General features: G+C 43.4%; 1 protein-coding gene across 10 annotated transcripts in view; it reads right to left on the bottom strand.

Annotated features, from left to right (window-relative positions):
* Positions 1 to 20,164, bottom strand: part of DENND4C (DENN domain containing 4C) — a 202,377-nt gene that overhangs the window by 119,271 nt on the left and 62,942 nt on the right. The window lies entirely within an intron of this gene.

Raw genomic sequence — 20,164 nt, forward strand, 5'->3', positions numbered from 1 at the left:
TGCCTGGCTTTTCAGTCTAGGTGGCGCGCCTGTTGGCCTGGGTGCTTCTTGCTAGCCTGCTGGAAGGATGTAGATGCCAAAGCTGAACTCTGAGGCCTCGATGGTCTTGAAAGGTCCTTGACAGAAATGGATGACGCCAGATATTCCTAGGATACTGTTGAGAAAAATAGGATCTAGCTGTCTTTCTCAGTTTCAGGAGATTGTCAAGGATTTTGTCATTTTATCGTTGAATAGACCCACCTCAATGAAGGGCAGGTCCTCAGTGCTTGGCCTAGCATCTTCTGAAATACCCACTGAATGAAGCCAAGTGTGATGGCGCAAAGTTACTGCAGTGGCGAGTTGCTTAGAGGTGGTGTCCAAGATGTGTTTTGCTGCAATGTGTTCCTGGCAAGCAAGGCCCATTGTCTCCTGATGATAAGCCAGACCCTGGGCCTGGACATCTTCCGTGGCAGCCTACATAATAGGCAAGGCTGAGTTCCACAGATGCCAGTGGTATGCCCCCATGGTGGCCAAGTAGTTGGCCACACTCAAGAGGCAAGAGAATACATACATCGGCCAACGACATCTAGTTTCCTGCCCCCTTGTTATTGGGAATTGACGCCAAATGACTTCTTTGTGAATGACCTCTTTCTGTGTTGCATCTGCTACAAAGGAATTTGGTAGAGAGTGCTTTAACATAAAGTCCATATTATCCCCATAAGTTTTATAATGGTTTTCCCTCCTCGGGATCTGGTAGGAGAACGAGGGCTTGGTCCAGGATTCCTTCATAAGGTCCGACAGGGAAGGGATGAAGCCAAGGCGCAGGGGAAGGGTCTGATCTTGGGTGATGTCCTTGTAAACCTTGTTGACTTCGCAAGACGTCGGCTGCTCCACAGCTAAATCTAACACCTTCACAATGTGAAGTATTAATTGGGAGTAGGAGGTATAATCCTCAGATGGACGGGTGTGTCTGTGTGATTCTCAGCCACATGCAAGCCTGGTATAGGGACATTCGGAGGGGACTTCTCATCAATGTCGGAAGGCATTGAGTCAGAGTTGAGAGGAGCCAGGTCAAGGGAAGGAGAGTATTCCTCTCAAACTGTGCTGGAGGGTGTGCTCCGGTGTCGACATGGGCGTCATGTGCATACCCCTCTCTTTTATCTGGATGGTGAGCCAGAGAGTGAATGTGGTCCACCACCGACACTGACCTCAAGGCACCCTCCAGGACCAGTATAAGTTAGCAAGGACGCTTTGTCTCTGTAGGAGAAGCATAATCCGGGGGTATAGGCCTTTTGCGGGTTCAAGGTGGGAGAGGCGGGTAAAGCCCGCCCTCAGGCTCAAGAAACCGGTCCTCAGATCAGCGATACCGTGGAGGAGAAGGTGACGCAGTTGGTGAATAGAAGCTTAATAATCATGAGGCCGACTATATTGATAATGACAGACGGCTCTATAAAGCCTCGAATAGACCTGCTCAAAATCCTCAGGCTCAAGGTAAAAAATGCTCATAGTATGTATGTATGTATGTATGTATGTATGTATGTATGTATGTATGTATGTATGTATGTATGTATGTATGTATGTATGTATCTATCTATCTATCTATCTATCTATCTATCTATCTATCTATCTATCTATCTATCTATCTATCTATCTATCTATCTATCTATTTATTTATTATTTTGTTTTATTTGTACCCCGCCTATCTGGTCTTGCAACCACTCTAGGCGGCTTCCAATACAATATAAAAAAACTAATAAAAATAACATAAGAATTATTGCATAAGTATCTTCCAATAACAATTTACAAGACGGAAAAATAGAGTGAAGAATAAGTAAAGAAAATAAAAAGAAAAGGTTCAAGCATTTTTCTTTTTTTTCTTTTTTATTAATTAATGACGCAAACAGACATACAAAATACACACAAAACACATAATCGGGGAGAAAATTTTCCATATATCCATTTAACATACATTACTGACTGCATGTACCATATTCCCCTACTTAATCTTTGGGCCAAATCCATTTGATATATAATTCTGACTACATAGCCTCCAATAATTAACGTACATAAATTGTCAATATATAAACTTAAACCTGTATTGATCTTATATTCAAGCCACTCTTAATTGCGTAAACCAACTGTAGTTCATGAATTGCAGTACTTAATATCCTCATGTTTCTGGTTTGTCATCAGTACCTTCTAAACAATTGTGGTCAGAATATGTAATCTAATTTAGGCATTACTTGTACTTATCAACCATTTAAGACATTCGGCAAGTATTTTCCCCATTTTTATTATATTCCTTTGCTCCACGTGTAAGCCAGGATGTAAAATCTCTATAGATTCTTTCACCTGCATATCCTTCTATCCGATATTTATCATCAACAATTTTAATTTCATCATGAAATTGGCTTAACCACACACACCTCACCACACAGAAGCTCTTGGCCCGCTTAATACATTTCTGAGGGATCCCCACTTTTACAGGTAAGAAAAACATTGTATATCTAATCTTGCCAATATAGTAATTCACTCATATTTAAGCTCTGCATATATATCATAAACACCAAAGCATCTATTATTATTAATAAAGTTTATAGCTACATATGTTTATCTACCCTTTAGCTTCCCCTCTGGCCAAACTTGCTCATAGTGTAAATTACTTATATTACTTTCTGTGTGATTATATATATCTCAAAACCCAAAAAAAACCATTTATCATTTAGTCCACAGGTTACCTCCCCCCCTTCATTTTTACTTCTTAATTCCAGTGTCGTACTTCCAAAATTGATTTATTACTCCAAAAGAAAAGGTTCAAGTATTGACTGGAGGGAAGGCCTGAATAAACATCCATGTTTTTAATTGATTTTTAAAGATACCTAGCGGGAGGGGGCGCAAATCTCTGGAGGGAGATTGTTCCAGAGGCGAGGAGCTACCGCCAAGAAGGCCCGATTTCGTGTTTTCTCCTTCCAGGCCTCTCTCAGCGTCAGGCTCCTCAGCCTCACCTCCTGACTCGCTTGGGTGATCCGGGTAGACCTTGGTGGGAGTAGGCGTTCCGCCAAATATCGAGGTCCTAAACCGTTTAGGGCCTTGTAAGTGAGTATTAAAACTTTGAAGTTGATGCGGAACCGAATGGGCAGCCAATGCAATGCAGCCAGAATAGGAGAAATATGCTGGTATTTTCTCGCTCCACTAAGGAGTCTGGCCACTGCATTCTGCACCACCTGGAGTTTCCGCATCAACCTCAAAGGCAGCCCCACGTAGAGCGTGTTATAGTGGTCTAATCTTGAGATTACGAGCGCATGCACCAAGGTAGTGAGCGCCCCCATGTCGAGATAGGGTCGCAGCTGGGCTATCCGCCAGAGATGGAAAAAGGCAGTACAGACTACCGACACCACCTGCATTTCCATGGTGAGCGTCGGGTCCAGTTGAATCCCCAAGCTGCGAACCCTACTCTTCGTGGCCAGGGTCACCGCCCCAAACAAGAGAGAGTCATGTTGTGTTTTGTTTGAAGAATTTAGCAGATGTCCAGCAGAAAGAAGCACAATGAACGAAGTCAGTCCTTCTTTAGAGGTATTTTACTTGAGATGATAAGCAGTAGTAGTAGAAAATAACAGTAGATATACAGCAGTTAACAGCAAACGAACACTCCTACACACGTAACTCTTCACCAACATTAACCCACACCAAGTACTGGCGTTTTTGCCTTATATACAATGTCTCTTATCAGCTACAGCTGTGATGTCTTGCAGCTGTTCTTTTAGTAAGTCTTTCCAGAATCTCAGGGAACAAATGCCGGTTTAACCATACCACGACACTCCTCCCATTTGTCTCTGAGTTTCTGGTTCTTATTTATATATATATTGTTTTACAGTTTAATTTTACATGTATACAGACCTTCATTTGGTTATTGTATACTGTACATATACATTTCATTTATACAGTGTACATTTTACATATTTGTTAGGCATATACATATTACATATTCATTTCATTCCCATCATTTGTACACCTTTAATGAATTTTGGTTCTGACAGAGGCTTCGTCAGTATATCTGCCAGATTTTCTTCTGTTGGGCAATAATTTAGGGTAATTATCCCTTCTTGTACCGCTTGCCTCACATTGTGATATCTGATGTCCACATGTTTGCTTCTTGTTTTAACCTTTTCAGAGTTGGCTAATTTTATACATGCCATATTATCTTCATATACAGTAATTGGATCATTTTGGTCTATTCCCAAATCTTTCATCAATTGTTTAATCCATACCAGACTTGTACATAGTTGTGAAATTGATGCAAATTCTGATTCGCAGGTTGATAATGCTAGGTATGCTTGTTTCTTTACTGACCAATCTACCAAAGTGTTTCCAAATATTATGGCATTACCTGATGTGGACTTTCTATCTTCTGCATCATTTGCCCAGTCACTATCCACATAACATTTAATTGTTAGTTCACCCACTGGTGTAATGTTAAGTTTCAGATCTGTTGTGCCTTTTAGATATCTTAACACTCTCTTTAGATCTGTCCAGTTTTTGTGGCTTGGATTATTTGAATATCTACTTAGAATGTTAATTGCATTACATATGTCAGGCCTTGTCCATAAGGCTATGTGTTGCAAACTTCCTAACAATGATTTGTATTGTTCTACATGAGGATATTGTTCAGTATTTTCTTCTGCAATTTGGCTTCCTACAGTCATAGGAGTTCTAGCCGGTTTACAATCTGACATCCTCCATGTTTCTAGGAGTTGTTTAATTTTCTGATTTTGATGCAGTGCAAAACCCTTTGGTATTATTTCTATTTCTACTCCTAGGTATTGCTTTACTGGTCCTAGTGCTTTTAGAGTAAATTCTTTCTTTAGGTTTATTGCTGTGTGTTCTATTTGCTTCATATCAGCACTCATTATCAGTAGGTCATCAACATAACATATCACTATTATTTGTTTAGTACCTGTACCTTTTATGAATAAACATGCATCAGCTTTTGTGGCTTTAAAGCCCAAGCTTTCCAATTTTTCCTTTAGATGTAGAGCCCATCTTCTAGCAGATTGTTTTAGGCCGTATATAGAGCGATTTAATTGGTATACCTTTTGCTCTATGCCTATTTCTGGTAGCTCGAAACCTGGTGCTTGTTCCATATACAATGTTTCCTCAAGTGTGGCATTCAGGTAAGCTGTCTGTACATCATAGTGATGCACATGCCACTGTCTTTGAGCTGCTAGTGCTAAGACATATCTAATGGTCTGAGCTGCTACCGTAGGTGAAAATATTTCCCCATAATCTATATCTTTCTTTTGTGAGAATCCTTTTGCTACTAAACGTGCCCTATATATGGGATCTGCTCCCTCCTGGGGTTTGATTCTATATACCCACCTGCAACCTATAGCTTGCTTTCCTGGTGGTAAATTACAAGTGGTGAAGACACCGAGTGTTTTCATGGCTTGCATCTCTTGATGCATTGCTTCAAACCACTTTTTCCTTTCACTTGTTGGTAATTCGAGAATGTCCTCATATTTTTGGGGTTCAAGTTGTACATTATATGCTACAGCTTCTCCTACAACGAATCCTTGGGGTGGTACTCCCCTTGTTGTTCTTGGTGGAAGTTCTCTTCTCTGTACTATAGGGCTGCGCTCTATAGGCGGTGTTGTTTCTTGTTTTATAGCTTTTGGAGTTATGGAAGGAGTTAAAGGTTTATGCTCCTCATCCTCACTATCTGTTTTTGCTGGTGTATGTTGCTTTGTCAACTCATTTTCTCTTTCCTGCAATATGAGGGGTATGTCTGATGTAGGAAAATAATTCTCCTCTCTTTGGGGTAATAGTTCCTGTTCACAGAAATTAGCTGATCTGGAAATCACTATATTTCGCTTATCTTTAGTTAGAAATCTATACCCTTTTGTGAAAGGTGAATATCCAACACATATGAGTTTTTGAGTTTTAGAGGCTCCCTTCTTTCTTTGGGATTTTGGCAGATGTACAAAAGCATAAGCACCAAAACTTCTGATATAGGATAGATCTGGTGCCTTCCCATACAGCAAGTTATATGGAATGTTATCTACAGATCTACTATATACCCTATTAACCAAATGTGTAGCACATTGCAGTGCTTCCCCCCAGAATACTTGACTTAGCTTTGATTGATTTAGTAAAGCATCTTTCATGATCTGTAGTACTCCTGCCTTTCTTTCTGCAACTGAATTTTCAGCTGGTGAGTACGGGTTAGTAGTCCTATGTTGGATTCCTGTCTTTTCAAGCCAGGATTTCATGGCATTGCTCATGAATTCTCCCCCTCTATCTGTTTGTAATTGCGCCACCTTGTGGTTGAATCTGCGCTCTATCATATGAACCCAATCTCTAAATTTTTGAAATGCTTCCCTCTTTTCTTTCAGTAGGTAACAGAATGTAAATCGAGAGTAATCATCAACTATTAGTAGAAAATATTTTGCTCCTCCCACCGTGGCTTTGAATGGTCCTACTATATCTGCATGAACCAATTCAAAAGGTTTTTGTGATTGTCTGTCACTCTTCTTGTTTACAGGGGCTTTTCGTGATTTTACTTGCTTACAGGTGTGACAATCCACATATTTATTACATTCTTGCACGTTTATACCACGAGCCAATTCAGCTGTTTTTTGTATATATTTGTAATTTATGTGAGCTAGGCGATTATGCCATAGATGTGCACATGCTTTATGGGTTTCTTTGTTTGTGCACAATGCTCTTGCCACCTCAGCCTTAGGAGTGGCTTCTAGGATAAAGAGATTATCTCTCATTGGCACCTTTATACACTTGTCCCCTTTTGTAATATTGCATGTTTTTCCTTTAAATTGCACTGTGAATCCCTCTAGCAATAAGCATGATACGCTTAACAAGCTTTGTTTGAGTGAGGGTACACATAAAACGTTAGATATTACATCATGCAACCCAGGTACATATACTTTACCAGTCCCTTCAACTTTTGCAGATGCTCCATTGGCTAAGCTTACTTGAGTCCTTTCGGAGGGTTTCAAGTTCTTGTACCTTGTTGGGTCACAGCAAATGTGACAGCTGGCGCCACTATCGATCAGCCATTGTCCTTCCTCTGGATCTTGTGTTCTCACCACAGCTACTTTGCCTCGTCCTGCAGTCTTCCCACGTCGTCTTGACTCTTTTGACTTGCAGTAGCGCTGAACGTGAGATGTTGAACCACAACAGTAGCATCTTCGTGCTGCATACACGTGTGGTGCCTCTTCCTTCTCTGTTGTCTTTGCTGTGGATGGATGGGTTCTTTCCCTCCTCCTTTCCTGTGTGTGCTCTCGCCGTTTCTCCTCCTCTTCCAGCAGTCGGCTGGTGATATATGGAAGGGTTAATGTGCTCTCCGGAATCGCCTCCAAGGTCAGAGCAAATACGTCCCAGCTGCTATCTAACGAGCCTAGCACAATTAGTACTTTCTGTAGCTCTGGAATGTTCACTCCTACGTCCTCTAAATCTTTGAGCGTTTTCTTCATGAGACGAAGATGAGCTCGTAAATCACCTCCAGGCTCCAATTTTGTGTTGTATAAGCGTCTGGACAGGCTTATTTTCGAGGCCACAGACTGGCGTGTGTAGATTTCTTTAAGTGCATCCCAACATTGTTTAGCTGTGTTCAAGCCTCGTATGTGCACAAGCAATTCATCGTCCACGCTCAATCCAATATGAGCTTGTGCCCTCTCATCCTTTTGTAGATTTTCTCCAGTCAAGGGGGTGGGTGTTGCTTCTACTACGGACCATAATGACTCCCTTTTCAGTAGCAGTTGCATCTTATGAGACCATGCTGCATAATTTGTCTCAGTTAAACGACATATAGGATAGGGAGTTATCTGTTGAGTTATAGCTGCCGCTCCTCCAGACATTCCTGGTCCTTCATCTGTGTCCGACATTCTCTGTCGCTGTTTTATCTTCAGTGCTACTCACTGCTCTCAAGCTTTGCTGCTCTCAGAAGCGCAGGCTGGATCCCATAACCTGTTGTGTTTTGTTTGAAGAATTTAGCAGATGTCCAGCAGAAAGAAGCACAATGAACGAAGTCAGTCCTTCTTTAGAGGTATTTTACTTGAGATGATAAGCAGTAGTAGTAGAAAATAACAGTAGATATACAGCAGTTAACAGCAAACGAACACTCCTACACACGTAACTCTTCACCAACATTAACCCACACCAAGTACTGGCGTTTTTGCCTTATATACAATGTCTCTTATCAGCTACAGCTGTGATGTCTTGCAGCTGTTCTTTTAGTAAGTCTTTCCAGAATCTCAGGGAACAAATGCCGGTTTAACCATACCACGACAAGTCACCCAAGCCGCCAACCCCGGGGGCACCCACCCTCAGAACCTCCGTTTTGTCCGGGTTCAGCCTCAGCCCATTTTCCTGCATCAATTGCAGTACCGTCCCCAGGCAGCACTGGAGGGACAGGACGGCACCACCTGCAGTTGGTGAAAAGGACTTTGTCCACAGTGTCTGGTGTCACAGGCTGAAAGAGATCGAGAGTCACCGGTCAAGACGGAGCTCTGGACATCTCAGCTCGACTCAGCTCCCGGCGGATGGCCTCCACTTTAGATTTTAAAAATGCTGCAAATTGGTCCGGTGAAAAACTAAGGGGAGGCCCGTCACTCAGACCAATTCCGGATAGTGTTCGCCCAGTCTGGTGAGTAACTGGCATCTGGGGATGGCAAAGCCTCCAGCACTGGGGGCAGACCATCCTTGTTCCCCGACAGTATGCTAAGGCACACTGTTTCCCGCCAAGATACATCCAGTATCGAAGCCGACAGCAAAATCATCCCCGCTGTGTGCCCAGACTTTTGTGCCTTCTTATTTTTCTTCAGGGCTGAAGCAGAGGGAGGCTTTGGTGTCGATATCATAGCCATCAATCTTGAACCCAAAGAAGAAGCATGGGGCTTAGACACCATTTTAGGAGTTTTTGGGGTCTTCGAAGGAGGTGTCCAACTTGAAAGTGGGGACTGCCCCACTGCCTGGGAGGATTCCATGGGGGCTCCTTGAGAAGGAAATAAGGACTTCTCCCAAAGAAAGGAGCACAGATGTTGAAGCCTCAACATCAGAACAGGTTTGGTAAAGTTTTTGCAAACTACATAGATACTGGGTTGAATTTTCTTCTCCAAAGCAGAACAAGTAGCGGGAGTACCCATTGGAGAGGGCTATTTTATTGGGGCAGGTCTCACACTTCTTGAAGAGGCCTGGAACGGCCATAAACAACACTATGGCTAATAGACAGAACTAACAGTCCGGTTTTATTCTTCTTTTACAAACTCACAGTTAAGAAGAATCGTTGAGCGTTTCGAATCAAGCCAGGGAGGTCCAAGAAGATAAGGTAAGGTAAATGTTCAAAAGAAGCAACGGAAGTTCCTAATAAGGTGCTGCTGCAGCAGTGGCAAGAAAGGAACTGAGGCACTCAGTGCCAGGAGTGGGGTTAAGGGTAGCCTGTGGGAGGTCCCAGCATCATGTGCTTGAGTTCTGGAATGTTCCAAGGCTGGTCTGCACAGGCACAGATTAACCCATTAGTGTGCATTCACAGATACCACGAAGAAGAAGCCCAATGCCACTTGACAAATTTTATTGTAATGTATGTTTGGCTCCTACTTCATATCATATCATTCTAAAGATACAGTTGTTTTATTCTATTTTAATTGCAGATTTTGTTTGAATTTTGTTCACTGCATCCTGTCCAATGGGAAAGAATAGTGATAAACATTTTCAATAATAACTAGGCATTGCAAACACATAAAAGTATAAACATTAGGAAAGAAAAGATCTCTCATTTCTATTGTTTTTTCTGAAAGATAATTCATAACAGTCACATACAAGTTTTGAAAATCTGTGAAATACACAGGACCACACGTTATTGCTATTCTTATATTAATGACTAAAATATATAAAAACACAGAGATTTGTCTCTGAAAATTTTTAAAGATGTAGCTTTAACAGAAACTATCATACAGAACTGCACCAAGACGTAGAAGAAAACATCTGGGAACCCAAAAAGGTTAGGTTCAGACTTACTGAAGACTGAATGAACCTTCCTCTGTAAGAGTGAAAGTACAACAGTTCAACACAGAAATCCTGCTATGAATGAATAAATACAATGGATTGATTTATTGATTTGACAGCCCACCGTGTATCATAGGATCTTAGCACTTCCCTTACACAAGAGCTCCTGATAGCAGAGGCAGGATGGTAGTGGCAGAATTTCTTAATTTACAGTTCATAAAACTAGTACAGTGGTGCCTCGCATAGCGAGGTTAATCCGTTCTGGATTAACCCTCGCTATGTGAAAACATCGCTAAACGGAACGTAAAAACCCCGAAAAAGGGATCGCTATGCGGATTCGTCGTTATACGGTGCGCTCGTTAAGCGAGGCACCACTGTACGTATGTCTCTTAAATTACTACCACTGGCTAAATCAGGGTAGGCCAAGTGTAGTCTCCCAACATGACACCACAACATCCCTGCCACCCAGGTTTTAAAAAAATATTGTAAAAAAAAGGATGGGAAAGTTCCTCTTTTGTTCTCTGGGTATCACTGAAGGCAATTCCTGGGGGTGAGGGTGGGAATCACACACACTTCAAAAAAATTACTGTATGTTGTTTTAAGACTGGGGCCACTAGAGAGAGCACGAGGGAGCTTCCTCAGTGCAAGAATGACTTTTTAAAAAGCAAAATATATTGGGTGTAAACAGGACAAAGGAACCAGTATAGCTTTCCAAGCTCCGGGGTGTATGTCTTTGGCTCTTGGACTTCTGGAGGCTTCCTACCCTGGTTTGTTTGTTTGTTTGTTTGTTTGTTTTGATTCATACCCCATCTATCTGTTCTACTCGACCACTCTAAATTCTCTTACTATTCAGTTTTGTAGATATTGAAAACATAGTTGTGTTTCCTAAAACACTTCAGAAAACATTAGCACTGCTCCAATACAGTTGTCCCTTGGGATATAATCACTCCCTAAAGACCAAACCCTTGGCTATCTCAATATAACATCCATGGTTAAGACAGTATCTACTTTAAGGAAGTAAAATTAAGTAAGCTATTTCATCAAGTGTGTTTTATCTAGTTTTATAAGAATAATGAAAATTAATATTAAGTGGCTCTCTACTGATTTACCTCATATGTATAGTGGTGCCCTGCATAGCAACGTTAATCCATTCCAGGATTAACGTCGCTATCCGGAAACATCGCTATATGGAACGTAAAACCCCATAGGAACACATTAAACTATGTTTAATGCGTTCCTATGGGGGGAAAACTCACCGGTAAGCGAAGATTCCCCATCTGGCCACCATTTTCGTCACCTCGGTAAGCGAGGGCAGGGCGCGAAAATGCTGCGGGCGGCCATTTTCTGCACCCGGCGACCATTTTGGAACCGCCGATCAGCTGTTTTCTAAACCACTGGTTCTTAACCTTGAGTTACTCAGGAGTTTTGGACTGCAACTCCCAGAAGCCTTCACCACCAGCTGTCCTGACTGGCGTTTCTGGGAGTTGCAGTTCAAAAGCATCCGAGTAACAAAGGTTAAGAACCACTGTTCTAAACATCGCAATGTGAAGATCGGTAAGTGAAACACTTACCGATCAGCGCAATGCGATGTTCTGCCACCTAAAACATCGCAATGCGATCACATTAGCGATCGCAAAAAACGTGTCGCTATGCGGATTCGTCGTTAATTAATTAAACTGTATGTTAATTAATTTCATTCTATTAGAAGGTCACTGCTATGTTGTTTCAAATAATAAGAGAACTCCAACTACAGAGGCAATAGAATTGGCTTCAGAGACAAGAGAACAGCTTAGCACAAAGGCAAGCAACCTGGACTGCACCAGATATTCTGGACTGCACTTCCTACAATCTCTGGCCAATGACTGTACTGGCTGAGGCTGGTGGGAACTGCAGTATAGAATATCCAAAAAGTACCAACTGGTTTACCTCTGCCTCAGTAAAACAAAGAGGACTTCCGATTCAAATTATTTGCAAAACATATAAATTTTTACCTTTCAAGTCTTGTAATCATTACAAAAGAAGAAGAATTTTAGATCAGAAACAGCATAGACTGCCTACTGAAAATAATGGTTAATTACCTGTAACTTTGGTTCTTTGAGTGGTCATCTGTGAATTCACACTTATGTTAACTTGCACCTGCACAGAGTGATCTTGGAACCTTCTAGAGCTCAGGCACATGGTGCCGGGACTTCCCTCACGCTGGCTATAACCCCGCCTCAGCACTGAGTGCTTCAGTTCCATAGAACTGTCTGCCGCTGCGAAGATGCCATGAGGCACACGTGACAGTTAGGGGGGAGGAAGGGCGAGAAGTGTGAATTCACAGATGCCCACTTGAAGAACCAAAGTTACAGGTAAGTAACCATTTCTCCTTCTTCGTGGTATCTGTGAATGCACACTAATGGGTGTTTAACAAGCTTACCTATGAGGTGGAGGGATGTCATGAAAGAAGTGGGGGCGCTCACTACCTTGGTGCATGCGCTCGTAATCTCAAGATTAGATCACTGTAACGCGCTCTACGTGGGGCTGCCTTTGAGGCTGACACGGAAACTTCAGGTGGTGCAGAATGTGCCGGCCAGGCTCCTTACAGGAGTGAGAAAATATCAACACATCTCTCCAACGCTGGCCGCATTGCATTGGCTGCCCATCTGTTTCCGTGTCAACTTCAAAGTTTTAATGCTTACTTATAAGGCCCTAAACGGTTTAGGACCTCGATATTTGGCGGAACGCCTCCTCCCACCAAGGTCTGCCTGGATCACCCAAGCGAGTCAGGAGGTGAGGCTGAGGAGCCTGACGCCGAGAGAGGCCCATAAGGAGAAGACACAAAACCGGGCCTTCTCGGCGGTGGCTCCTCGCCTCTGGAACAATCTCCCTCCAGCAATTCGCGCGGCCCCCACGCTGGGCACCTTTAAAACCCAATTAAAAACATGGCTATTTATTCAAGCCTTCCCTCCAGCCAACTCTTGATTTTTTCTAACTTTTCCTTTTTATTTTTACTGCTGTTCTTGTTTGATTATTATGTATTTTTCTATGTTTTATTATTTGATTTTATATTTGGAAGCCGCCTAGAGTGGTCCAGTGGGCCAGATAGGTGGGGTATAAATTAAACAAACAAACAAACAAACAAACAAACAGATGCCAGTACAGCACGGCCAACAGCAGCCTCGGTTTTAGCTTGGATGTCCACGCGATAGTGAGCTGCAAATGGGGATGGCGTGGCCCACATGGCTGCTTTACAAATGTCTGTAAAGTCCACCCCTTTGAGGAAGGCCATAGAGGAAGCCATAGCTCTGGCAGAATTGGCTCATACAGTACATGGTAGGGGAATTTTGGGGAATTCATAAGCCAAGCCGATCATGGAGACTATCCACCAAGAAATTGTCTGTGGAGTAACTGGTGTGATGAGATGGGGTTTTGAGTTAAAATCTTGTAAGGAATATGGGTTTTGTAATTAAGAAATAAGCAAGAGAGGTTCCATCTTGTTCTTTGTATAAAGTATCTATGCTATGCTAACAGCTTGTATGCTAGTGCAAGCAGAGAGAATGTTATTCTGAGAGCCTGAGAAAGAACTCGGAGTAATTAGATAGATGGGAATTGTTGTGACTCTTTGCTAAACCTCAATAACCCAAATAACATCTGGTGTGTATGGGAACGAAGTCATGTGGTGCAACAGAACTGTTTGCCTAGTAACAAACTCTGATTGGATGACATCGTGGGAAGGTACGATAAGCCCTTGCCAGTTACTCTTGAAAAATGAACTTTTTGCCTATGGACATTGTCATTCGTGACTCATTCTAATGTCATTCGTGACTCTTCAGTCTTTCATGACCAACCCTGAAGTCTATCGTGACCAATCTTTACATGGACTGATCCTTATACTATACTGGATTACCCTTGGACCTATGGGCTTTTTCCTAAGGACTATTTCCTATGAATTATTTCTCTATGGGTTCTTACTTTTGGAATACTTCATATGGACTATGCTCTTATACTTTTCTAAGGACAATGGGAAATTTACTGGATTTTTCTTTTCTAAGGACAATGGGACATTTACTGGATTTTTCTTTTTGGTACAGGATTTTTATTCTACAGGATCACTGAGGACTATAGCCTTTTTATAACATGTTTGGATTATTTTGTTTTTCCTGATGAATTACTTGACTGGAACTATTGTTATTCTTTTTAATGGCTTTTTGTATTCTTGTAAGGTTTTTGAACACTCTTCTATTTTTCATGTTTTCTTTGCCTCACTACAGAGTTGTAAATAACACAATGCTTATTTACTTGCCTTGGCTTAGTTTGGTTTTGATACCTAGAAACATGCTTATTTTTTAATAAAATAATGATTATAAAAATCAATTGGTTTCCTGAACAGTACACTTGTCTTAGGGTCATCTGAGAGTGCTGCCTCGGCCTAGCATACTTAAGGAGTCCTGCCTGTGGTGCTAGTTAAGTCTAAGGACTACAAAGCCCACATGTTTTTCTTTCAGTAATATCTGAGAGTACAAGGGTGTTCTTATGTGCGCAGACTTGTAAGAAGGAGGCTTGTAGCTCGGCTCGCTGAGTTCCAGGACTCACTCAGCCTATTTTAGCGTGTGCAAACTCCTGATTACTCTCTGTCCAGGCATTCACGTGTGCTTTCGAGCCCCGTGTTTGCTCGCAACTGGAGTTCCCCTTGACTGTCCATGGAAGGAGACAAACAAATGCTGGGCTGAGAGGAAGGCAGAAGAGCGAGAGACATAGTACGCAAGGGTTCTCTTAACATCCAGAGAGTGGAGAGCCTGCTCCAGGCTAGAGGTGGGGGACAGAAAGAACGATGGCAGTACTATCGGCTGGTTCAGGTGAAAACCTGAAGCCACCTTAGGAAGGAAAGAGAGTTCGGGGAACAGGGTTACCTTGTCTGGGTGAAACTGGAGAAAGGGTGTGTTGTCTCGAAGGGCAGCAAGATCACTGGCCCACCTCGCAGAGGTTACAGCCAGAAGCAACACGGTCTTTAGTGAGAGCAATTTGTCTGAAGCAGAGACCAGCAGTTCAAAAGGAGTTTGCATGAGTTTGTTAAGGACTAACTGGAGGGACCATTGAGGAGTGGGTGCCTTGTAAGGGGGGCACAAATTTTTCAGCCCACGCAGAAATCATTTGAGCACTTGGATGTCAGAACAAATTTGCCACCTCTGAAGAAGGTGGCTGGTTAGCCACTATCGCAGCAACGTAAACCCTCAAGGTAGAGTGGGACAGGCCACAACGGAAAAGGAGGAGGAGGAATTGCAGTACTGCATCCAGTGAGGTAGGTACATTCACTAAGCCATGTGTAGTGGCAAATGTCGAGAAAGCTTTCTATTTACAAGCGTACGTGAGGGTTGTGCATGATCAAGGACATCTGCTACTGTGGGAGCAGTCTCCAGGCAGTGAGGTGCAGAGATTGTAGGTCTGGGTGAAATGTCATGCCATTGTGGAGGGACAGTAGGTGCGGGAGCAAGGGGAGACATACGAGGTCTACAGCGCACCCAAGTAGGGCTGAAAACCACGGCTGGTGCGGCCACCAAGGGGCAATCAGAATGACATTTGCTCCTTGCTGGTGTATCCTGAGAATAGTCCTCTGTACTAGCGGTATGGGTGGAAACATGTACAGAGGTTTGTGTGTCCACGAGATCATGAACGCATCTCCCAATGAATCGTGGCTGATTCCCGCCCTGGAACAGTAGCGAATGCATTTTGTGTTGGTTGCAGAGTCGAAGATGTCTACCTGGACCATACCCCATCTGTGGCAGAGGGACAGGAAGATGTTCTCATTCAGAGCCCACTCGTGGGTTCATACCTGCAGTCTGCTCAGGTGATCTGCAAGCACATTGTCCTCCAAGGCCACATGACCCGACACAAGATAGATGTGGTGATCGTAACACCATTCCCACATCTGTACGGTTAAGTACTGCAGGCGGAGGGAGTGTGTGCCTCCTTGTTTGTTGAGATAAAACACCGCCATGGTGTTGTCTGATGCCACTTGAACCACTCTGCCGAGGAGATGTGTTTTGAATGTCCAGAAGGCCTTGTAAGCCCCCAAGAGACCTTTGGGTAGTGTGGGCGGCATATAAATTATATAAATAAATGGCCAACAGTTACAGGTGGTTGATATGTAGCGGCCGTTCTATTGGCGACCAATGGCCATGTACCATTAGATGTCCCAAGTGAGCTCCCCAGCCAGAGGGGCTCGCATCTGTAGTTAGTTGGACATTTGGAGTCAAAGGACCAAATGATCTGCCTATCAGTAAATTCAAGCAGAAGCTCCACCAGGAGAGCTGTGCTGAAAGCTCGACAGTGACTGATAGAAGCTTGGATTGTGGGTCTAACAAGGGGTTGCAAAGAGACAGGAACCACACCTGTAACAAGTGCATCTTCAATCTGGCATGCCAGAGTACTGTTGTGGTCGATGCCATGAGTCCTAATAAACGTTGCACTTGCAGTACTGAGACCTTGGCGTCCGGGAGAAAGAGAGACAACATTTGCTCACTCTTCAAAATCCGGTTCTCCAGAAGAAAAGCCCTGCATTCTGAGGCACCCAGAACTATACTGATGTACAAAACCCTCTGACTGGGCTGCAAAGTTGACTTGTTGGTGCTTACCTGAGAGGTCCCAGAGCAGATAAGAGGGATAGTGTGAACAATATGTCAGTGCTCAACTGGGCCCGTGTTGGTGCCACCAGCAACCAATCATCAAGATATGGAAAAACAGTGATACCGTGCAAACGAAGGTAAGCCGCCACCAGGGCTAAACACTTCATGAATACTCGAGGGGCCATGGATAACCCAAAGAGGACGGCCTTTAATTCATAAAAAATCTCAGAAACCGCCGATGGTCAGACCAAATGGAGATGTGAAAATAAGCATCCTTTAAGTCAATGACAGCAAACCAGTCTCCTTGTTGCAACATCTGGATGGTGCCATCAAGGGAAACCATGCTGAATTTTTGGGGTGTGATATACGAATACAAAGGGCAGAGGTCCAAAATGGGTTGAAGTCTGCCATCTTTCTTTGGTATAAGGAAATAACGTGACAAGAAACTAAGTGCAAAACAGGGTCGTAAACCCAGACAATTGCATCCTTCTGAAGGAGAGCGGCTACCTCCTCCTGTAGAGGGGATGAGGGATTGGTGTTCCTGAACAACCCTGTAGCCAGTAAAGAATCAAATTCAATAGCATAGCCATGGGCTATAATGGTCAGTGTGGATTTTGAGCTAATAGATCCAGTGTGAATTTCCAACTAATAGATCTACCACTGACATGGTATTCTCCCTCAGACAGTTGCAGGAGAAATGTAGGGAACAACAGCCACTCTTTGTGGCCTTCATAGATCTCACAAAGGCCTTTGATTTGGTTAACAGGGATGGCCTTTTAAAAATACTTCCCAAGATTGGATGTCAACCTCGACTCCTTAACATCATCAGCTCCTTTCATGAGGAAATGAAGGGCACTGTAGTTTTTGATGGCTCAACATTAGATCCCTTTGACATCCGAAGTGGAGTGAAACAGGGCTATGTCTCTGCACCGACCCTATTTGGAGATCTTTTTTGCTGTCATGCTGAAGCACGCCTTTGGAACTGCAACAGAAGGTGTCTATCTCTGGACTAGATCAGATGGAAAGCTCTTTAATCTCTCTAGATTGAGAGTGAAGACCAAAGTCCAACTGAAATGCATGCAGGACTTCCTGTTCGCCAATGATGCAGCCATTGTTGCTCACTCTGCTGAAGAAATCCAACAATACATGAATCGTTTTAGCAAGGCCTGCCAAGACTTTGGACTAACAATCAGCTTGAAGAAAGCACAAGTCATGGACCAGGGCATGGATTCATCTCCCTCTATTACCGTCTCCACTCAAGATTTGGAGGTTGTTCATGAATTTGTCTACCTTGGCTCAACGATCTCTGACACTCTCTCCCAGATGTCGAGCTGGATAAATGCACTGGCAAAACAGCTACCATGTTCTCTAGACTCACAAAGAGAGTATGGCTTAATAAGAAGCTAACGGCATATAACAAGATCCAGGTCTATAGAGCCTGTGTCCTGAGTACACTCCTGTACCTCAGTGAGTCCTGGATCCTTTGTGCACAGCAGGATAGGAAGCTGAACATGTTCCATATACGTTGTCTCCAACGCATTTTTGGTATCACCTGGCAGGACAAAGTTCCAAATAGAGTAGTCCTAGAATGACCTGGATTTTTTTAGCATGTATACATTACTGAAACAGTGACGTCTATGTTGGATCAGGCATGTCGTGAGAATGGCTGATGGTCAGATTCCAAAAGATCTCCTGTATGGAGAATTAGTTCAGGGAAAACGCCCCAGAGGGAGACCACAGCTGCGATACAAGGATATCTGCAAGCAGGATCTGAAGGCCTTAGGAATGGACCTCAACAGATGACATCTTAGTGTTCAGCCAGGAGGCAGGCGGGACAACATGGCCTCTTCCAATTTATAGAGACCCTTATCCAGCAGGCCGAGGCATAGAAGCAGTCCCGAAATCAGCAAAATCAGGGAGCTGGACAGGGGACAGACTGTATCTGTCTTCCGTGTGGAAGGGATTGTCACTCTCAAATTGCCCTTCTCAGCCACACTAGATGGTGTTCCAAGTCCTCCATACATAGCATGTTACCATAGTCTCTCGAGACTGAAGGATGCCTACACAAAATGGCCAAAACCCAGGCATCAGAAGTGATGGATTCCCAGGTAGAGAGGAAGGGTGCGAAATGCACTGAAAAGTGAGGTGTTGCTGGTGGGCCTAAAGAGTTAAAGGGTCTGCTTAGGTCTATGTTCCAAACAGTGTGCTTGTTGGTGAGGCCTTGCCTGCAAGTCTGCTGACGATATGGACCTGATGGATATGCATTTTGTAGTCTTTGGCGGTCGGGTAGCTTGATTGTTTAGGGCTGTTCCAGCCCCAAGCAATCAATCCCTGGCTTGTGGATGCCTGGGAGCTGAATAAGGCAGGAAGGTGTGAGAGAGATGGATGGAAATAGACTGGAGTGAAGTGAGTGCACTTGCTTGTCTGCTGGAGGGGAGACTGTTCTGGGGTTTGGCGGGGTGGCCATTCAAAGCCAGGGAAATGGGCACTGACCCTTCTTCCTCCTAAAGCCGGGGAACAGGAGGAAATTTTATTCCCCCCTTCTGCCCTGACCCCTGACTCTGGGGCACGTGCAGAGTGCATTTCCAGGTCCAGGAGCATATGCACAGTTATCCCCCATGCTTGTGGGAGCTGGAACACACACACACATACAAGCAGATTTCTCTCAGCTTGAAAAATTGCAAAGGGTGGACAATATGGCTTTGTGTGTGTGTGTGTGTGTGTGTGTGTGTGTGTGTGTGTGTGTGTGTGTGTGTGTGTGTGTGTGTGTGCGCGCGCGCGCGCGTGCGTGCGTGCAAATCCATTTTCTCCCCCCTTTGCATTTCTCAAGCTGAGAGAAATCCACACCTTTTTTTTTCTTCTGGTTTTTATAAAGTGTTTCAAATCTGTCACACAACTTTTTAAACTTTTCATTTCACTTTATTATGCTTTTATTAAAATAAAAAAATCAATAAATAAAACAAGGGGGATGGGTCTCCATTAAAGGAAGGAATAGATTGTCTCCATTGGTCCTGGGAGCCCAGTAAGTGTATATGTAGATTTGTTTTGTTTAAATTTTTTAAACATTTTTAAAACAAGAAAACACAGTGGCCAGTGGTTTCTGAGTTTTGTAGTCCAAAAATGTAACTTTCCCAGTCTTAATCTTTCAAGACTGAGTAGGTTGAATGGTTATGGTACTGCCCCATGATCAAAGAGCTATTCTTCCCAATACCTAATTCCAAAAGTGACATGCCCCCCACCCCATGCACAGAGCCCCCCCAATATGTCCTCCTTTGTCCTCCTTTTTGGCTTTCTATGTCCTCCTTTTCAGACACATGTATCTGGCAACCCTAACTGAATGGGAGTTCCTCAATCCTGGCATGAGCATTTTCAGAGATATTAGATCTCAACCAGGCATGATGTCGAAGAGAAACAGATGATGTAAGTTGCTTAGATGCGGCATCCACTATATGTCGTGCAGCAATCCTTTCCTGCCAAGCTAGGGACATGGCTTCCTGATGACAGGTAAGGGTGGCTGCAGTAAGATCCTCTGGATCCTCTGCGAAGCGGAGGGGACTGATCTT

This window comes from Pogona vitticeps, chromosome 2 (assembly GCF_051106095.1).
Source record: "Pogona vitticeps strain Pit_001003342236 chromosome 2, PviZW2.1, whole genome shotgun sequence".
NCBI lineage: Eukaryota > Metazoa > Chordata > Lepidosauria > Squamata > Agamidae > Pogona > Pogona vitticeps.